Genomic DNA, 19,686 nt, shown 5'->3' with positions numbered 1-19,686 from the left:
CTAACTGGACGACAGCAGAGAGACATTGGAGGAAATGCTGTGGTCTGTGTAAGAGATGTCCTCAACCAGTACAGTATGTTCTGCTGCGGTGCGATAGTTGCGTTCTCATACTATTGAGGGCCGATGGGAAAAACAGGGCTGGGGGCGAACCACCAAAAATGTTAGTAAAAATCAAATCAAAAATAGTTAGCCTGATACAAATGGTCTAAGCAAATGCTAAAACCATATATTTTAATGAAATAATACAATAAGTTTTATACTTCAAGGGTTTTCTGAGTTTGCTGAATTACAGTACTGTACTAAGACAAGGGATGAGGGTCATCATCAGCATTATTATTACTTTCAGGTATAGTGCTGGGTGCAGGGTTACAACTAAAGAAAATATTTAGCCCAGAAGTGGATGGCTGTGGTTCATTGCCCTTAGAATGTTTTGTTGGGGTTGGTTTAAAAAGGGAATCTAGTTTTTGCTGGTGAGAGAATCTGCCTGGGTGGATCTGCTCCCATCAATTCTCCATACAATACCATCCTACAACGCTCACTGATATGCTGTGGTGAAAGATTAACCACTAATAAGTCTTCAGCAGAAACGACATATACTTGAGTAACAAATTAATTACTACTTAATAATGAGATAACAGGTAACATTAGAATTATAAAGCATTTTATTCCAAACAAACTCCTATGATGTGGGTGTTGCTGCCTAGACCATCATTTATTGTCCATTGTTAGTTGCCCTGGAGAAGGTGGTAGTGAGCTGCTTCCTGAATCACAGTAGACTTTGGGATGAAGAGATATCTGAAAGGAGTTTCAGATCTTTTCCCCCCAAAGTAAATGAATGAGCAATTATATAAGTTCCAAGTCAGGATGGTATGTCACTTCAAGGTGACTGCGTTCCCAGATATCTGCTGCCCTTGACCTTCTCGATGGTATAGGTCTCAGGTATGGAAGTCAAAGGAACCTTAGCGAGTGACTGCAGATAGTACTGATGGCTGCCACTGTATAGGGAGGGAACATTGAAGGTCACATTTAGAGTGCCAATCAAGTGGGCTGCTTTTCTGGGATGGTATAGTGTGTTTCTGGAGTTGCACTTATGCGAGTAAGCAGGTAAGAAACAAGAGGTCCCAAGAGATATTAACCATGCCTGCATTACATGGTCACAGAGCAAGCACCGACAAACAAAGTAACTGACAACATTGACTGTCTCACGGAAGTGCTCATCATTTATACACTAATAGGTGGAGATGTACGAATGTTCCTCAGTTAATCCTTTCAGGTCAACCATCTTCTGAAACATTGTCAATGAAGTCAAAGGCTGTAGAAAGGTTAAGGAGGATATAGAAGAATAGTTAATCTTTGTCACAGTCACACAGCCCTCTCTTCCTGACTTAGAATATTCAAGGCAAGTGTTTAGCTAACATAATATCAGACACCTGCTTATCATAGGCATGAATTGAAGACTGTTGGAGAAAATCCATTGTGGTTTGAATTAATAGCAACCAGTTAAGGGGACAGAGAATCTAGAGCTGGGGAAAAAAAAAGGCCAACTTCGCTTGACCGTCAACTACTTGGAGCGGGTGAACCAGCTAGCTTCGTAAGGTAATGCGGCTGCCTCTGTGAAATAAACATGTTGAGGAGATTTTCAAAAACATGGAAGAGAAATATGCACCCAAAGTCAAAAAATGAAAATGAGGCAAGAAATAATGAAGACACATCAGATGGAAGCAGAAATTGTTCGAGATTCCAAAAGGAATATAAATCACTTAATTATAGAGAGAGTTGAAAACGGACATTATATGGAACAGAAATGAACCAATGGAAAATTATATGAGCAATAAGTAAACCTTTCTTCAATGAGAAATTTCAAAAGGATTCTTGGGACATGAAAGGATGTTAAAGAACACAATTTAAAAAGTTAAAAATCACAACACCAGGTTATAGTCCAACAGGTTCCTGGGCCTCCTTCACCGCCGCTCCCTCACCACCAGACGCCTGGAGGAAGAACGCCTCATCTTCCGCCTCGGAACACTTCAACCCCAGGGCATCAATGTGGACTTCAACAGTTTCCTCATTTCCCATTCTCCCACCTCACCTTAGTTCCAAACTTCCAGCTCAGCACTGTCCCCATGACTTGTCCGGACTTGTCCTACCTGCCTATCTCCTTTTCCACCTATCCACTCCACCCTCTCCTTCCTGACCTATCATCTTCATCCCCTCCCCCACTCACCCATTGTACTCTATGCTACTTTCTCCCCACCCCCACCCTCCTCTAGCTTATCTCTCCACGCTTCAGGCTCACTGCCTTTATTCCTGATGAAGGGCTTTTGCCCGAAACGTCGATTTCGCTGCTCCTTGGATGCTGCCTGAACTGCTGTGCTCTTCCAGCACCACTAATCCAAAAATTTACAGTGCTATAAATTCTGTGCCTTAGAATTGTATCCTCCACAATCACCTGATGAAGGAGCGGCACTCCGAAAGCTAGTGTGCTTCCCATTAAACCTGTTCGACTATAACCTGGTGTTGTGCAATTTTTAAACTTTGTACACCCCAGTCCAACACCAGCATCTCCAAATCATGACAATTTAAGAACAACTCACTGGGTACAATGGGAATATTACATTGTCACATTGTATCCACTCTCATTCCTGATGATGCTGCTCAATTATAGTAAGTTAAAGTCATTTTAATAATAAGGCTAGTAATAATCAAAACATCTATGTTACTTTGGATACAATGAGAAACAACTTACAAAACCTTACGTACTGAAGGGTCAGAGATTTCCCCCCCACCTCCCCCAAGCCAACCTGTGCCAATTTCCCATACATTTGCCTCAAATAGATCTGTGATGTTAATCTGTTTTATTACCTCTCCCAAGAGATAACTTAGCCTTGGTGGTTGTGTGGCAAGTGTAAGTTCATTATACAGTGCATAGGCTGCAGGGACCACAATTGTTACCTGCTCCATCATTGCTCATATTACAGACATACAGTGTAGCCTGGAAAGGAATTATCATGAGGGGCATGGATACAGTGAATAGTCAAGGTCTTTTCCCCTGGGTAGGGAAATCCAAAACTAGAGGAGCAACTTTTTCATCCAGAGGGTGGTGCGTGCATGGAATGAATTGCCAGAAGAAGTGGTGAAGGCTGGTACAATTACAACATTTAAAAGGCATCTGGATGGGTATATGACCAGGAAAGGTTCAGAGGGATAGGGGCCAAATGCTAGCAAATGGATCTAGATTAATTTAGGGTATCTGGGCAGCACAGACGAGTTGGACCAAAAAGATCTGTTCCCGTGCTATACATCTCTATGACTGTATGAAGCAGAAACAAAGTGCGTAAAACAATCGACTTCAAAGGTTGAAGCTTCACAAACTTGAGGAGTTGGCTGCAGGTCTTGCTGGAGAACGTGACTCAATTCTATGAAAGCATTACTGAAGAAGAGCAACGTCAGGAGAGCTGTGAGGGCGTGTTTCCTGGGACTGTGCAGTACAGTAAGCATTCCTGCGAGGATGCCATGCTCATGTTGACATCCCTGCAGCTACAATTCCGTTCGCTTCCTGCGCCTCATCCTGAATGCACGGACCTCCCATGAAGAAAGAATGCCCTGACAAAACCAGTCTGCAGTTCTGAATGTTTCACTCAAGAGTCTCACCAGCAAAAAAAAGCAAAAAAGTAACAAAAGCAACCACACCTTGTTCATTGGCAGTAGGGAGATGAAAACGATCCACCGCAGAGCACAGTGTTTGTCACAGGCTTACTTCATTTAGAAAGTCAAGTATGCAGACATTTACTCATTAAGTGCCAAGCCTTTGGCATGACATGTTGTCACAAAGCATAACAGTGAATATAATTTTACTCTATTTTCAACTAGGGGCTATGGAAATGCCAACATCTCTGAACACAATTTCAGGATCGAGAGATGTTAAAAGTCTACTTTTAATCTTGACATATCGATTACCATGCTTGATTAATGACACACTCTACCTTCCTCCAGTTTGGACCCATTATCGTACACAGGAATACTGAGAGCTTTAGCTTGCTGCCTGTACGAATAGTGTTATCAATGGGTCTGAAAACCTGAACAGGATCAGTCTTTAAAGAATCCAAGTGACGTAGTGGCTCAGTGGTTAGCACGGCTGCCTCACAGCACCAGGGACCTGGGCTCAATTCCACCATTAGGCAACTGTCTGTGTGGAGTTTGCACATTCTCAGTGTCTGCGTGGGTTTCCTCTGGGTGCTCAGGTTTCCTCCCACAGTCCATATGCAGGTTAAGTGGATTGGCCATGCTACATTACCCATAGTGTTCAGGAATGTGTAGGTGAAGTGCATTGGCATGGGATGGGGTAGGGGGATGCCACTCAGTGAGATGCTCTTTGGAGGGTCAGTGTGAACTTGTGGGCTGAATGGCCTGTTTCCACACTATACTGATTCTATGGATTCTGCATGGCTCATGCCACAGAATACTCTCCAACTTGTGGTTTGGACCATTTGTCAATGAAAGATGCAAATATTTAGCCAAATTGTCACAATGCCAAAAAGGGAAAAAAAAATTCAACACTTTAAATTTTATAAATTAGTCCAGTAGCTAATAAAATATTGAGAATGCGGAAACAAGTGCAAATTACATCCAAACACACACACCACCTCCCCACTCGCCCGCCCACAGACTTTTAAATTAGAAAAAAAAACGATTCCCGGCAATTGGTTTACAAATCATAAATAATTAATAGAACAATTCTGCGACTAAATCAAAATGGCAGAAAGTGATTGTCTACTCTGGTTTGCAACTGATGGTTAACAGCAAGCATTATTCAGCTCAGGATAATGGAATCCCCCCCATCGTAACATCAAATGTCACTTCCAAACACAGCTCTCATTTCTTCAATATCTTTAACATGGAGAAGTGATTCCCCAAGAGCTCCCAAGGTACTGAGGAAAACGAGCAGGCAATAAAGGTAGGCAGCAAGACGCATGGGCCTGGGAGTCAGTGAGTATGAAAAGAAACATGGTCTATTTTAGCAAATGCATTAAGGAGATGACGATAGAGATTTAGAAATGGAATTCAAAAAGCTTGAAGCATAAGTACTGGAAGTGTCGTCGAAGAGTTCAAAACAGAATTTCCAGGAAAACTGAAAATCAAGTGAACCAAACTACACCAATTTAAAACATTTCTGATGTTCTCTCAGAAATAAATCTGTAGTATGGAACCTGGAGACCTTGTTGGGATAGGAACAAGTTTCTCAAGCCCCCGATGTTAGAGATCTTCAGTATTCCTCACCTTCAATTTCCCTGGCTGTGTTCTTAATAAAAACGGTGCAGTTGGGTTTTCCTGCATTCTAGATTAGAGTGGTGCTTGAAAAGCACAGCAGGTCAAGCAGCATCCAAGAAGCAGGAAAATCAACATTTCAGGCAAAGGCCCTTCATCAGGAATGTAGGCAGGAAGCCTCTGGGGTGGAGAGATATATGGGAGGGGTGGGGTGGGGGTGGGGCTGGGAGAAGGTAGCAAAGAGTACAATAGGTGGATGGGGGTGGGGATGAACGTCAAAGATGAGGGTGGAGTGGATATTGGGAAGGAAGATTAGCAGGTAGGACAGGTCATGAGGATGGTGCTGAGCTAGAATCCTGCATTCTGGCCAGCAGATAATCCTCAACCAACTCCACCAAACATATTACCTGCCCATTATTACACCGTTGCATGTGAGAACCTGCTGTGCATCTGGGGTGGATAAGACTGGCTGTCCTGACCTTATAGAAGGTGTCATATGAACATAAGTTCACCTTTTTCAAGCTTACTAATGGAGGAAATACATATCAGGCTCTGCTAGGCAAAGCTTCACACAGCGTAGGCCAATTAGATTTAGATTAGATTACAGTGTGGAAACAGGCCCTTCGGCCCAACAAGTCCACACCGACCCGCCGAAGCGCAACCCACCCATACCCCTACATTTACCCCTTACCTAACACTACGGGCAATTTAGCATGGCCAATTCACCTGACCCTGCACATCTTTGGACTGTGGGAGGAAACCGGAGTACCTGGAGGAAACCCACACGGGGAGAACGTGCAAACTCCACACAGTCAGTCGCCTGAGGCGGGAATTGAACCCGGGTCTCTGGCGCTGTGAGGCAGCAGTGCTAACCACTGTGCCACCGTGCCGCCCACAATTCATTAAATTAATGTGAAATTTGACATTTGAAATGTAAAATGATGTCAGATGCCCTCTCAAAGTCTGTGGCAAGGAGATGGTACTTCTAAGCAACACATTCTATGCATATTCATACCTTGCTTTTCCAAGGGATTTACTGTCTTTCGATGCAGTAGTCCAACACGTTTTCCATATCACACATACTTCTGTAACAGGGGAGAAAAAAAAGTATAACTTAGTCATGTTCAAAATAAGCACATGGATTTATGCAACCCTATGTTTATAGGCCAAGTGTTCATGACAAACTTCAAAACCTAGAATAAAAACCAAAAGAGGAGCAGATGCTGTGAATTAGAAACAGAAATTGCTAGAAAAGCTCAGATCTGGCACCAGCTGTGAACAGAAATCAGAGCTAACGTTTCAGGTCGAATGACCCTTCCTCAGAACTAGATTTCTCCTTGCTGCACACTTTCAGTAGACCTGATTTCTCTCCTACAGATGCTGCCAGACTTGCTGAGGGGGGGGGGGGGGGGGGGGGGGGTTTCCAACAATTGCTGTTTTCTTTAAAAATGTAGCAACTGCAGATAGACAAAATCTTTGCAAGAGAATCGACATTTTGGGCAAAAGCCTTTCATCAGAATACTCCACCACCCACCACGTGCGCGGCAAGTACTCATGTGACCCTGCCAACGTTGTCTATCTCATACGCTGCAGGCAAGGATGCCCCGAGGCTTTTTTTTTTAAGATTAGATTACTTACAGTGTGGAAACAGGCCCTTTGGCCCAACATGTCCACACCGACCCACCGAAGTGCAACCCACCCAGACCCAGTCCCCTACATTTACCCCTTCACCTAACACTATGGGCAATTTAGCATGGCCAATTCACCTAACCTGCACATTTTTGGACTGTGGGAGGAAACCGAAACACCCGGAGGAAACCCACGCAGACACGGGGAGAATGTGCAAACTCCACACAGTCAGTCGCCTGAGGCGGGAATTGAACCTGGGTCTCTGGCGCTGTGAGGCAGCAGTACCAACCACTGTCACTGTACCGGCCACTAATTAGTACATTAGTGAGACCGAGCAGACTCTATAACGGATGAATGGACATCGCACAACAATCACCAGACAGTGGGGTTCCCTCCCAGTCGGGGAATACTTCAGCAGGCAGGGACATTCGGCCTCAGACCTTCGGGAGACCATCCTCCAAGACAGACTTTGGGACAGGCAACAACACAATGAGGCCGATAGCCAAGTTCAGTATCCATGAGATTCCGAACTGGGACCTTGGATTCACGGCACACTACAGGTGAGCCCAACACTCTAAATACATATACACACAGTTTTACTCAAGAAAATGCAGAACCTGGAGGCAGTTAATCCATGTAATATTTTGTAAATTCCACTTTGGAAATTAAACCAGACTAACTCAAGATTGGGATACAGACAGACTCCACCTCACATCTTTAAGGCATTGTCTGAGCTGAGATGTCCCGTTTTTTAAAAATAAAACCTTAAGATATCTTGAGAATATGACTTAAAAGTAGTTCTGTGATCGGTTATAGCTCCTAATTATTGGTTGGGCTTGCTTTCTTCTGCTCGACTAAATTCGATATTGCCATTGGTCAAACAGAGCACGATGCCAACTCTTTCCTCTCCATTCATTTGCAACTCTAGGCAAACAGAGTGGAGAACTGGGGGCTTGACACAAAGGGCAGGCTTGGCAATGATAGGCTGAACAGCCTCCTTCTGCACTGCACCCATTCCACAATTTTATTAAGTATCAACAAAGAAAAGGTCACAGTACTCGAGTAACACACCGAGCACGGAGGAAGCATTTATAACAAAGACATTTACCATACAACCAATGACACATAGTTTACATGCCTCATGATGATGCCTATTATTCATTTTTATTTAAATCACTGCAACTCCTCACACCTGGATTCACAATTAGTCATGTGGTCAGTGCACTGGATAGCTAGAAAGTGACCTGTGTACAGCAAATAAAAAGTTTTAAAGTGTTTGACCTTAGGAGCAGGATAAAAGGTCAGCACAACATCGAGGGCCGAAGTGTCTGTACTGTTCTATGTTCTATTTACGTTAGTAGTCCCTAAAAGAAAACTGATTGCTGGATCCAGATACACCAATTGAAGTTATCAGCCTGTTCTGAACTATTACACTCCACTCAAAGTCAAAGATTTCCTATTGCATCAATCAGAAGTGGAAGGGGTAGACAATCACTTCAGCCAATTCTCCAGCACCACTTCATTGAGAAGCTGCCAAGTTCATTGTCTGCTTTCAGCTGTGGGTGTCAGCTGAACTAGATTTATCTTTCTCAAGGTTCTCAATCTCAAACAATTCTTAAAGAGAGGGGACATTCATCCAATGTGCTGAGGGCAGAAGTCCAAAAGCACTTCATAGCCAAGTAGGTTTGGAGTGTAGTCGCCTCTGCTGCTCAGGCTCCATTTGGACCTACACATCATCAGGTTCAAGGACGGTACAATCAGAGAAGCATGGTCAAATACTCATTTCAAAGGTAGTTCTAAGCACAAGTCTAACATCTGTACAGTACCCCTTTGAGAGGGTTGCAGATTTTTGAAAGAATAATATCATTTGCCTTGAACGAACACAGAACATCCCTGAAATCTGTCCTTTACAATGATGGAATGTTGGAATGTGCAGACAGCATTAACAGTCTTCGTGGACAGCTCTAACACCAGAAGTTGGACAAGAGAGATGGCCTTTACTTGTGGAGGGTGGGGATGGGGTTCTGTCACCCAACACAATGTGATGGCTGAGAGCAATGGGATTTCGAAGTTGGGGCAGGGTTCTGGGAGAGGGGGACTGGAGGTGGGGGTGCGGAAGGGGAAAGAGGAATAGTAGAGGAAATTGGTGCAATTTACCTATGTCCCTGAGACTGAGGTAGTGAGCCCTTCCCTGCTATGCTGTAATAGTTGGGGTGGGACTCCTCTAGCAGTGCACAGGCCCAGGTGGGTGTCCTCAAAGACTCACGGGAGAGGCCTTGCTATTAACCAAACGCTGGTTTCAGTGTTATCATGAGATTAACAGGGGTAAAGTATCATAGTGAGAAGTCAATATTTTGGGAAGGATTGTTAATAATAGGGTATTAGTCCTGGAGTTGGCTTTAATGGGGACAGATAGATTTAATGTTGTGGTGCATTGAGAGTCTATTTGGAGGGATTGAAGAGTTGTCATGAGGCTTATTGAGGGATTTAGTACTGTGGCGAGGAGATTAATAGTTAAGCTGGGGTCCATCAGGGTAAAGTTAATGCAATGGCTCAGGTCTTGGTTCTGAGACAGGTTCTTTAGAAAGGTTTTAATAATGAGCTGTGGGTTTTCTAGATGTGATTAATTTGCCATGATGGTGGATAACACGGAGGGGGGGGGGGGGTGAGTGGTGGTGGGTGGCAGGGAGGGTGATGGGGGGTTTAATTTAACAATTTGCAAAGCTGGTGCTCCACAAAAGGTAACTAAGTTGGGTGTTGACAGGTGGTTATTGAAGGTGGTTGTAAATGGACAGTGACTAGCTGCTTTAAGAAGGGCCATGGAATGGAATATCTTAATGACATGATCACTTTTGTACCTGCGACAACCTGAGCCCTGTCGAGGAACTCACACATCAATTAGATCCTGGGCACATAAACTTCATCTTTACTCTAGATGGAGAGGAAGGGGTGATATAGGTATTAAGCAAGTCTGCTGTGCAATGGCTTTAGGACCCTGGAGCAACCTTGCAATCATATCACTGAGCTGCTCCCTAATGGGCATAAATAGCATAGTGTAGATAGAGTAAGAGACTTGAGAGAGAAATTGTGGATGTAGATTTGCTCGCTAAGCTGGAAAGTTCATTTTTAGACATTTCAGCACCATACCAGGTAAGATCACCAGTGAGCCTCCAGGTGAAGCACTGGTGGCATGGCCCGCTTTCTATTTATGTGTTTAGGTTTCCATAGGTCAGTGATGTCATTTCCTGTGATAATATCATTTCCTGTTTTTTTTCTGGGTTGGGGGGGTGATGGTGGTAAATGGGATCCAAGTCAATGTGTTTATTGACAGAGTTCAGGTTGGAATGCCTTGCTTCTAGGAATTCTCATGCGTGTCTCTGTTTGGCTTGTCCTAGGATGGGGTGTTGTCCCAGTCGAAGTGGTGTCCTTCCTCATCCGTACATAAGGATACTAGCGAGAGTGTGTCATGTCTTTTTGTGGCTAGTTGATGTTCATGTATCCTCGTGGCTAGTTTTCCGCCTGATGGTCCAATGTAGTGTCTGTTACAGTTCTTGAAAGGTATTTTGTAAATGACATTAGTTTTGCTTGTTGTCTGTACAGGGTCTTTCAAGTTCATTAGCTGCTGTTTTAGTGTGTTGGTGGGTTTGTGGACTACCATGATGCCAAGAGGTCTGAGTAGTCTGGCAGTCATTTCCGAGATGTCTTTGATGTAGGGGAGAGTGGCTACAGTTTCTGGATGTGTTTTGTCTGTATGTTTGGGCTTGTTGCTGAGAAATCGGCAGACTGTGTTCTTTAGTACCTATTCTTTTTGAATACAGTGTATAGGTAAACACAAATTAGAAAGTGAGCCGTGCCACCAGTGCTTCATCTGGAAGCTCACTGTTATCTAGTATGGTGACAAAATGTCTGAAAATGAACCTACCAGCTCTGTGAGCAAACCTATATCCAGAACCTCAACCTGAGCTACAAATCTTCTCAAAACTCATTGTGAGAGAGACTGTCAGAGAGAAGTACATGGAGAGAATAGTCTTCCAAAAGCCTAAGTGAGATTAGAGCCTGCTACATCTCAAATTGTGTATAGTAGCAGTTTGTATTGAGATACAATAAACAGTGTTTCAGTGAAGAGTTAAAAAGTGTGGCGCTGGAAGAGCACAGCAGGTCAGGCAGCATCTGAGAAGCAAGAGAGTCAACATTTCAGGCATAAGCCATTCATCAGGAATGTGGAGGGTGATGAGAGATAAATAGGAGGGCGGGGTGGGGCTTGGGAGGGAAGTCGATAAGTGGATGCAGGTGAGGGGTAATTGTGACAGGTCGGTGAGAACGGTTAGAGAGGATAGGTGGAAAGGAAGATGGACAGGTAAGACAGATCATAAGAGCTGTGCCAAGTTGCAGGGTTGCATTTGGTTCGAGTTGGGGGAAGGGGAGATTTAGAAACTAATGAAGTAGACGTTGATGCCGTGTACTTGAAGGGCCCCAAGGTGGAAGATAAAATGTTCTTCCTCTAGTTGGCCGGTGGCTTTCATCTAGCAGTGGAAGTGGCCCAGGACTTGCACATCCTTGGGGGAGTGGGAGGGGCAGTTGAAGTGGTCTGTTACACATCAGTGGGGTTGTGGGGTTCCAATGAAGCGGAGGTGCAAAGACAGTCCTTGACCAGTCTGTCTTGGCCCCAAAGTCTTCCTTGTGAGCATAAAGCCAGAGGACAAAATATGTCCTGAAGCCATGCCTAGACGACACAGGGGTAATCTTTCAGCTTGAGAGCCGAACAACTACGGTGGTTTACCCCAGGCATGAACAACAGCCCTCACCCGTCTGCTAGTGCAGGCAAGATCTTGTAGAGAGCTGAATAAGCTCAGTGTCAACATGTAAACAAGATTAGCTGACACAGGATCTACTCACGACGCCAATGTTACCTTCTACTCCCATGGAAAAACATTGTGAACATAGTATACAGTCTGTAGTGAGGAGCTGACTGACAATCAGTCAGTCAGTCAGTCATTTGAGTTGTCAGGAACAACTTCAGACAGACCCAAATTTCCTGCGGCTACTATCTGTCGGAGGTGCAGTCAGCATCTTTTGTGCCTCGAAACTAACATGCGTCATCATCTGAGACGACAAAAAATGTTTCTAAATTTCTCTAAAGTGATATTCAGAGGAACTTTCCAAACAGTGAGTGGCTATTCACCTTCGGACATCCCAATGCATGTATTAACGAAGACAGTGATTCATAACCAACACGCCTTGGTCATCACAGGATGGAAACAATTAATAGTCGTGGACAATGCTTTACTGAACTTGGTGAATTTGATGAACTCTGATCAGCAGCAGAGTGAAGGTGCACTTCTAAGCCAGGAGGCAGAGAAAAGGAGAGTTAAGCATACCCACCAAAATCCATCAAGATTACGATAGAATTTGCTTTCCTGAAGGAGACTGATGAACCAGATGGGTTCATCAACAGGTCACCATTGGAAGAGTTTTTATTCCAGATTTTTACCGAATTGATACTTGCCCATCCCCTCGTGGTGGGATTCAAACTAATGTTGTCAGAACATTAGCTGGAGTTTCTGGATTGCTGGTCCACTATGGCATGGCCTCCCCAACAATTGAGCACATGACTAGGGTCTGTCTTTTTTCAGTGGGCAATTGGATAAAATTGAAAAGACAACCTCAACTGAATTTCCATTCCGTTGTGCAGGACCTGGAGACTGATTGGTCAACTCAGCATGAACCAGGCAGAAGCCAAATCTGGGGCAGCACAGTGGCTCAGCGGTTAGCACTGCTGCCTCACAGTGCCAGGGACCCGGGTTCGATTCCAACCTCGGGCGACTGTGTGGAGTTTGCACATTCTCTCAGTGACTACATGGGTTTCCTCTGGGTGCTCCGGTTTCCTCCCACAGTCTAAAGATGTGCAGGTTAGCCAGGTTAAATTGCCCATAATATTCAGGGATGTATAGGGTAGGTGCATTGGTCAGGTGTAAATATAGGGTAGGGAAATGAGTCTGGGTGGGTTACTCTTCAGAGGGTCGGTGTGGACTTGTTGGGCCGAAGGGCCTGTTTCAACACTGTGGGGATTCTATGAATCCAGATGTTGGGTGGACTGCACAGACCAGGTTGCAATACTGTCCATTAAGCAAAAACAACCGCTTCATGCCGCATGTACGATAAATAATGTCTGACAAACCAATTTACAAATCTCTTTCCTTACTCTCTCACCAAAATGTAATCTCCTCCCAACTGCAAGATTCTCCAGATTTACGGGCCCAGACCATAGGCATCTCCTCAGTCAGAGCCAAGGAATGAGTCGGAAACAGAAAGCTTTTGTTCAGCGTCTTGTGGGAATTCCCATTGGGAATGGAATTATTCACAGTTTTGCAGCCAACAACAATTTCCATTGTAATTACAGAGCTTGCAAATGATCACAATTTTCCACAACAGCGTCATCAGCAATTTACTCGCTTATGCCAGTTGCACAGAATTGCTTCATAGTAAATAACAACAGAAAAAGCACAACAGAAAGTTCCTTTCTTTGAGTTACGTATTGCTCAACTAAAATTGGCACCAAAGCAGAATAATTAGTCTCTTGAACAGCTTTAGTGCGAAAAAGGAGGGGGGCCAAGACTGTAACATACAGTAGGAAAGTGGCAGGAATGGTTTTTTAAAAAAACTGTTTCAATAGGTCTCCAGCAGCCCCAACCCCTTCACTAGCACCCAGTGCTCAAAGATAGGTCTGACAAGTCACCAATAGTCTTACAACAAATGGATTACAACGGTGTTAAAATCCTCATTCATGAAGAATTGCCAAGAGACAATAGGAACTGTTGCAATGGAAATGGGTGAATATATCTAAAAGCAATCAGGCTGTAAGGATTTCCGCTCCACAACAAATCTTAGACTTTCTTTACAGTTTACAAAAGGGAGGGGTTTACAGGAAGTTCCTACGTCAGCCAACACCCAAGTTGTGACCACCCAGGTATAACTTGCAGCCATAAATTAAACACTTGCGCTTTTTCCAGTTGCCAAATCAATACTGACTGGGACCATGGTAACAATGCTGCAAGTTCACTCTCTCACCCCAGCCATACCACACACGCACACACAGCAATCTCATGAATTAGGAGCAGGATTAAGGCCTCTGGACATCTTCAGACTGATCCACCAGTTGAATGTTTGATCTGAACATTCTGGATCAGTGGTGCTGGAAGAGCACAGCAATTCAGGCAGCATCCGAGGACAGGCAAAATCGACGTTTCGGGCAAAAGCCCTTCATCTGAACATTGCCTGCCACGATACCCCTTCACTCCCTTGTCAGTCAAGAATTCACCAGCCAATCTCTGCCTTAAAAGCATTTAATGACCCTGTCCCCACCACAGACTCTCAACCTTAGAAAAGTTCTACCCACTTCAGGTTTACATCTTTCACACAAGGAGAAGATTTCACATCAAGATCTTACAAAGACAGTGAGGAAGGTTATCAGATATGCAGTAGGACTTTGATCTGCTGGGGATGTGGGTCGAGAAACGGCAAATGGAGTTTAATATAGATAAGTGTGAGGTCTTGCATTTTGGAAAGTCAAACCAAGGTAGGTGTTTCATGGTGAATGGTAGGGCCTTAAGGTGTGGGTGGAACAGAGGGACCTTGGAGTTCAGGTTCACAGTTCTCTGAAAATAGAGTCATAGGTAGACAGGGCAATGAAGACAACTTTTGGCACATTAGCCTTCATCAGTCCCGGCACAAAGTATAGAAGTTGGAAAGTTGCAATTATACAGGACGCTGATGAAGCCGCATTTGGAGAATTGTGTTCGGTTTTAAACTGGAAAGACAGCAGAAAAAAAATTACAAGGATATTGCCAGGACGCAATGGTCTGAGTTACAAAGAAAGGTTGGACAAGCTAGGACATTTTTCTTGAGAGCGTAGGAGACCGAGGGAGGAACCTTATAAAGTTGTATAAGATTATGAGAGGCAATGGATAGGGTAAATTCACTCAGTCTTTTTCCCAGGGTTGGGGCATAGAGGAGTAGAGGGTATCAGTTTAAGGTTAGAGAGGAAAGAATAAAAATGGAACCTGAGGGACAGTTTGTTTTACACAGAGGGTGGTAGGCATATGGAATGAGCTGCCAGCGGAAGTGGTTGAGGTGGGTTTATTAACAACATTTAAAAGGAATTTGGACAAATACATGGATAGGAAAGGATTAGAAGGATATGGGCGAAGTGCAAGGAAATGGGGTTCGCGTGGATGGATGTTTTGGTCGGCATGGACCAGTTTGGGTCAAAGGGCCTGTCTCCATGCTGTAGGAATCTATGATACAACCCTCAAAAGAAAAAAATCTCAGCTATCATAAAAGGGGTCTACCTCAAATTTTAAAATTTGACTTTGGAGGAAATATCCTTTCCAAGCCCGGCTTATCAAAGCTATTCAGGATTTTGTATGCTTGATCACCTCTCATTCACCTAAACTCCAACAGCTACAGGTCAAACTTCCCTTCAGAAAGGCAATTCCTTCGCCCCCGGAGTCATAGTGTCATAGAGTTGTACAGCATGGAAACAGACCCTTCGGTCCAACCCGTCCATGCCGACCAGATATCCCAACCCAATCTAGTCTTACCTGCTAGCACCCGGCCCATATCCCTCCAAACCCTTCCTATTCATACACCCATCCAGATGCCTCTTAGATGTTGCAATTGTACCAGCCTCCACAACTCATTCCATACCCGTACCACCCTCTGTGTGGTCTCTTTTATACCTTTCCCCTCTAGTTCTGGACTCCCCCACTCCAGGGAAAAGTCTGTCTATTTATACTATCTATGCCCCTCATGATTTTATAAACCTCTATAAGGTCACCTCTCAGCCTCAGACGCTGAGGGAACACAGCCCTAGCCTGTTCAACCTCTCCCTGTAGCTCAAATCCTCCAACCCTGGCAACATCCTTGTAAATTTTTTCTGAATCCTTTCAAGTCAGTCGAGAGAACCTCTTCTGAACTGCTTCTGATGACATTATTTAAAGGATAGACACAAAAAGGTGGTCAACACTATACACAATGCTACAAAAAAGTACTCTACAACCTTAAAACTTCCCTACTTCATTTTCCTGCTTTCTCTCCTTCATTTCTTGATCCGTGCAGTTGCATTCACTGTTTTCCAATCTAATGTAATTTTGTCAGAATTTGTGGAATTTTAGCAATAGGAGAAAGCCAATCAGCCCACCTGACTGTCGCTATGCTTCCCATGGTCCTTGCTATCATTAGTCTCCACAAATCTATCCTTTTTTATTATAGTGAATTCCCCAGATACACTGTCTAGAGGACCATTGCTCACTCTGATTGGTCTTATCTCCACCTCAGCTCCATCGATGTAGACAGGGGCATGCCCTAAACCTTGCTCCCTGAAGTCAATGACCAGTTCTTTCATTTTACTGACGCTGAAGAGAGACTTATCTTTACACCATGACACAAAGCACTCTTCCCTCTTTCCTGCATTGTCAAGTCATTGTTTGACAATGGTCTGGCCTACAATGGTGGCGTTATTAGCAATGGAGTTAGGACGGGATTTGGCCCCAAATTCAATACATAGCCAACCTCCCATCCATTGACTCCATCTACACTTCGCGCTGCCTTGAAGGCAGCCAATGTAATCAAAGACCTCAGTGAGTTTTCAGAAGATTTGTAGCTCCGGTTGAGGTTTTGGATGTAGGTTTGCTCACTGAGCTGAAAGGTTCACTTCCAGACATTTTCAGTGACCCTCTCTCACTAGTATCCTCACACACGGATGAGGAAGGATACCACTTCGACTGAGACAATACATCTATCCTAGGACAAACCAAACAAAGACATGCACGAGAATTCCTAGAAGCATGGCATTCCAACCTGAACTCTATCAACAAACACATCGAGTTAGACCCCATCTTACCACCCCCTGAGAAAACAAACAGGAAGTGACTTCACCACAGGAAATAACATCACCGCAGGAAATGGCATCACCAACCCAAAGAAACCCAAACATATAAATAGAAAGCAGAAATTTTCAGCATTGCTTCGCATGAGGTCCACTGAAGATGTTACCTAGTAAGGTAACGAAACGTCTCTTTCAGCTCAGCAAGCAAACCTACATCCAATCAAAGACCCCTCCCACCCAGATTATAATCTCTTCTAACCTCTTCGATCAGGCAGAAGATACAAAAGCTTAAAAACACACACCAAAAAGTTCGAGAATAGCTTCTTCCCCACTGTTATTAGACTTCTGAATGGACCTCTCAAATTTTAAATTTAATGTTGATCTCACTCTCAATGCACCTTCTCTGCAGCTGTAACATTGAATTTACCCTAATGCACTTTGTATGGTATAATCTGCGTGCATTGCATACAAAACAAAGCTTTTCACTGTACCTAGGTACATGTGATAACAATAAATCAAATTAAAAGTCTTCCCCCTCTTTAAAACCTGTGGAAACTCAAATGTTTGTTTTATTTTTCTGTATATTCTGTCCAATATTCTAACTTTCTGGCATCCTTCACAGAATTCTATGCTTTTTCATTTCAATTTGCCACTATTCTGAATCTCCATAGTTTTCTATGGGTGGAATGTCCCTCCTCAGGATGTGCTCATTCTCAATTGGAAATATCTGTGCAGAATATCATGCAAACAAAAATTAGGAGCAGGAAGCAGCCCTTAAGCTAACTCAGCCATTCAATATGGTCACAACTAATATTACGGACCAGACCAAACCCCCTCAAAATATTCAGAAAGTAACCCAGATAATAATTTTTTTTTATTTTAAAGGTAACTACAAAGTACTGTGTTCCAGGTGCAATTTGATTGGTCAAACTATCAAGTTTAAAGCAAAAAAACACACTTTATTCATCCACTATTGTTAAAATACTGCAAACGAAAACAGGAATTCGAACAACTTAACTCCATTGGAAACCTTAACTGATTAATAAATACAGGAACTATTACTAATTAACTGTTCCAATATAGTGAAATGCCACAAACACACCCTTGGCAAAAGGCAAATTCAGAAAAAAGGTAGTCTCTCTTGCAGCTCCCAAAGCAGGAAGAGAGCCCTCAGCTTTTGGCTGTAACAGAGGTGGAAAAAATTAATGTTCACCTCTTCAAAACCCCAGCAGCAACTTCTGAAAACTCAGCCAAAGGTCCCAAGTCCTCACAAGTGGTTTACTCCAGTGGTTCTGGTAGACTAATTGTCACCTCTGTCTTAAAAACTCTCTTCAAAAAAAAAGGAACAAAAATGACCTCTTAAAGCCACAGTGTGGTCACACTAATCGGCTTGCATTTCAAACCCGACATTGCCATTTGATCTTGATAACCTATGATTCCCTTTGCCCAATAAGAATCCACCTTCACCTGAAAAAGTGTCCAATGACGCTGCTTCCCCCACCTCTGAGGCAGAGATTCAAAGCTGCACAGCACTCAAAACAAACTTTTCATTCGCCTTTAAAAAAAAAGGCCATTCCTAATTTTAAAAAAGTGCCCATTAGATTTGGACTCTGAGGAAACATCCTTTTCATGCCTGGCTTATCGGGACTATTCAGGACCTTGTATATTTAAACTAGCTACCCTTCACTCCTCCAAACTGCAGTGGAACCAATCCTAGTCTGTCCAAAATTTCCTCATACAACTACCTGCTCAGGCACTTTCTCCCATTCTAGATATAAATCTAGTAAACCTCCTCTAAAATCACAAAATCTTTACAGTATGGAAACAGGCCATTTGGCCCAAAAAGTCCACACTGAACCTCCGAAGAGTCACCCACCCAGACCCATTTCTCTACCCAATTATCCTATATTTACCCCTGGACAGTGCACCTAATCTACACATCCCTGAACACTATGGGCAATTTAGCATGGCCAATGCACGTAACTTGCACATCATTGGACTGTGGGAGGAAACCGGAGCTCCCGGAGGAAATCCATGCAAACACTAGGAGAATGCACAAAGTCCACACAGACAGTTACCCGACGTTGATTTCAAACCCGGGTCCCTGACACTGAGGCAGCAGTGCTAACCACGGAGCCACCATGTCGCACTGTCTCCAGTTTTAGATCCTGCCTTAAATAAGAGAATAAAACTGCACACTGTATTCAAGATGTGATCTCACCAGTACCTATATAACTGAAGCATCTTTCTGCTCAATTCTACTTGTAGTAAAGGCAGCATCCTATTAACCTTCCCAATTACATGCTGCATCTACATACTAAAACTTTGATACTGATACACAAGCATGCAAGAGGTACCACAGCCATTCTCCATTTAATCAATACTTTGTTTTAATTCTTCCTACCAAAGGTGAACAACTTCACCTTTTCACACTCACAACCTGTTTCACATTGTTTGCATCACCCTTTAATGCTTTTTACAACACAGGTAGGAAAGGGTCATTTGTAAATTTTGCTACTATACCTGTGTTCACTTTCATCATCAAGGCTATAAATTTCAAGCCAAGATCCCAGGACAGACCCCTTTGCGATTCCACCCATCATAAATAGCCAAAAATATATTTATGCATACTGTTTTCAGCCAGCCAGTCAACCTTTATCCATAACACAACATTACTCTATGTTACTGTACATCATGAACAATTTTCACAATAACATTCACGATGGTGCCTTGTCAAACGCTACAACTAAAATGCTTACAACTTGCCCATTATAGGTTTCAAGTCAATTGGCCTATAGATTTTCACCCTTCTTGAATAAAAAAGTTCTATATACTACTTTCCATGATGTTCGAACATTTCCAGAATCTAATAAATCTTGTTAGTCACTTCTTTTAAGACACTTACA

General features: G+C 43.4%; 1 protein-coding gene across 5 annotated transcripts in view; it reads right to left on the bottom strand.

Moving 5' to 3' along the window:
- The window catches only part of LOC122560494 (inactive rhomboid protein 1), a 365,137-nt gene that overhangs the window by 263,483 nt on the left and 81,968 nt on the right, over positions 1–19,686 (bottom strand). For all 5 annotated transcript variants that reach the window (XM_043711146.2, XM_087998010.1, XM_043711147.2 and 2 more), the window contains exon 2: positions 6,281–6,350. The gene's annotated coding sequence lies outside the window, so the exon portion shown is untranslated. The remainder of the gene's footprint in view (positions 1–6,280; positions 6,351–19,686) is intronic.

This window comes from Chiloscyllium plagiosum, unplaced genomic scaffold (genome assembly GCF_037043375.1).
Source record: "Chiloscyllium plagiosum isolate Xiang-an unplaced genomic scaffold, Cpla_swu_hap1 HiC_scaffold_20, whole genome shotgun sequence".
Lineage (NCBI taxonomy): Eukaryota > Metazoa > Chordata > Chondrichthyes > Orectolobiformes > Hemiscylliidae > Chiloscyllium > Chiloscyllium plagiosum.
Note: the sequence above shows the minus strand (reverse complement) of the source record. Positions and strands in the feature narration are given on the sequence as shown.